The 2430-nt window shown below is 35.0% G+C and overlaps 1 pseudogene; it reads left to right on the top strand.

The window, feature by feature from the left end:
* The first annotated feature begins 308 nt into the window (after nt 1–308).
* Nucleotides 309–2197, top strand: LOC105786835 (mitochondrial outer membrane protein porin of 34 kDa-like; annotated as a pseudogene).
* The last annotated feature ends 233 nt before the right edge of the window (nt 2198–2430 follow it).

The following is a 2430-nucleotide window of genomic DNA, read 5'->3' on the forward strand; positions in this document are numbered from 1 at the left end:
GATAGCCACTCCCTTCTTTTCTTCAACTCCAATAGAGGGAAAAATAGGCAGGCAGCCAAGTAAGCATATGGATGTTTGAGTGATGTTGCGTCTTCCTTCCCACAGTTAATGCTTCCATCTCCTCCTTCGTAATCTCTCATCTTTTGCCTCCAAAACTACCATTTTCATGGCCTTCAAACACTTCATCCCTTCCCCTTTGCTGCCTTAAACTCTTTCTCCTAAACAATTTTCCACCCCCTCTAAACACCTCCTTCCCTCTCTTTCTTCCAAACCCATTCCCAAAAACCATTCTTTCTCGCTCAGAACTAATGGGTTTTCCTCTCTTTCTTATCCCAGTGTTTTTTCTCCCTCTCCAGACGTTTTTTATTTTCTGTAAATACAGGGGAAAAAAAGGTTGTTTCTTGATTATTTGCTCTCCCACTGGTGTTGTAAGTTTGGCTCTTATTTTTTGGGTTTGTTTAATTTTTTTCTCTAGATTGTGTTTTCTTTAATTATTATTAAAGAATACATTTGAGATGCTTTGTCATGTGAAACCCAAGTTGTGATTTTTGTCATATTTAATTTTATATAAGATGCATGTCTTATTGTAAAATTATGTTAATTACAAAAAAGAATGTTTAATTTAAGTTGAAATTAAAGGTAAGGTGTATGCTTTTCAAACATGTGTGTGTGTGTGTTCAATTTTTGAAGTATAATAGCAGCTATTTTTCTTAAATTTCATCATGGTTATCTCAATCTTTTAATTGCAATGTATCATGAAAGATGTTCGATTTCTCAATCTGTTATGAGAACTTGAATTAATTTGCCCTTCTTTGTTGTTTTTTCCCTTTATTTTTAGGTGATTACCGCTACCGGAACGAAGAAAGGTGATCTTTTATTGGCTGATGTTAATATCCAGCTGAAGTCTAGGAATGTTACAGCTAATATCAAAGTGGACACCAGCTCCAATGTAAATACTTCATCTGCTTCTTCTGTTGGTTTCTAGTTTTATGTATAAGTTTGAATTCTTGGTCAAAATTTCTCTTTTGCAAGTTAGATACGATGCTCTTTCCTCCATTATATATTCTTCGGCCTTCATCCATCTTCTATTATAATAAAATTAGTAATCATGTCTTATCCCCTTTATGTTTGAAACCCGAGCTTTAACTAGGAGAATATCTACTTGATAACATTGTTTAGAACATCATACTACTCAGGACCTGACCTATTTGGTGGAAATGCTTTTCAATTGAAGGATCTCTTTAGTTGAGTTCGTAGTTCCTTTTTTACCTTCGTATATCCCTTTTTTGTTAATATATATGTTTTCCATGTTTTGTAAGCCTTTTTGAAAATCGTTTATTTTACTAAAGTACATTATGTTTATCGGCTATTTACCACCATAATAGTTGATGAACCTGCACCTGGGCTAAAGGCAATCTTTGACTTTAGAGTCCTTAATTAGAGGTCTGGCAAGGTACAAAATCTTGTCTCAGATTTCAATTTGTATTATTTGAAACTTCCTTCTTATTTTGGCTTTTGTCCTGAGAACATGTTACTTAGAATTTGTTTTGAAATGCTATTAGACATGTCTTTTTTTCACTTTTGTGTATACTAGATTGAACTCTAGTATTTGCATGAGTGTGCTAGGATAAGCTCAAGCATTGGATTGACCGACAACCCGATAGTTAACTTCTTGGGTGTGCTTGGAACAAATGTTCTTGCATTAGGTACCGATATCTCATTTGACACGAAGACTGGGAATTTCACCAAACGCAACGTGGGATTGAGCTTCAACAATCCAGACCTCATTGCTTCTTTGGCTCTACATGTGGTTATGTTCTATATACCTATCTATAGCTAAACATTCCAAATGATATAATCTCAAGTTTAATACCTTGTTTGTCAATGTAGGAATGAAAAGGGTTATCCAGTTAACTCATCTTCCTACCATATTGTGAATCCATCAACCAACATTGTTGTTGGTGTTGAGGTGACCCATAGCTTCTCTACCAATGTGAACACCATCACCGTGGGTACACAACATGCATTGGATCCATTAACCACAATCAAGGCACGAGTGAACAATATCGACAACGCAAGCGCACTCATCCAGCATGAGTGGCGCCCTAAATCTCTCTTTACCATTTCTAGAGAGGTGGATACAAAGTCCATCGATAAGAGCCCTAAGGTCAGACTTGCTTTGGCACTCAAGCCTTGAGAGCTTAAAAAAAGAAGAAGCTCATTTTAGTAAGAATATGGTAGACTTAAAAAGATTTTTGAAGTTTTAGTCTCTTGTTGACTTTCATGGTGTTTCCATCTTCCCTTTTACGTCAATGGTTTTTCATTTTAAAAAAGAATAAAGTGAAAAAAAATGTGATAACTATTTTTAGTCATTCATTGTTTAATTAAGGTGAAGTAACTTTGATTTGACCTATAATTTATTTAGAAGCT

This window comes from Gossypium raimondii, chromosome 3 (genome assembly GCF_025698545.1).
Source record: "Gossypium raimondii isolate GPD5lz chromosome 3, ASM2569854v1, whole genome shotgun sequence".
NCBI classification, from domain to species: domain Eukaryota; kingdom Viridiplantae; phylum Streptophyta; class Magnoliopsida; order Malvales; family Malvaceae; genus Gossypium; species Gossypium raimondii.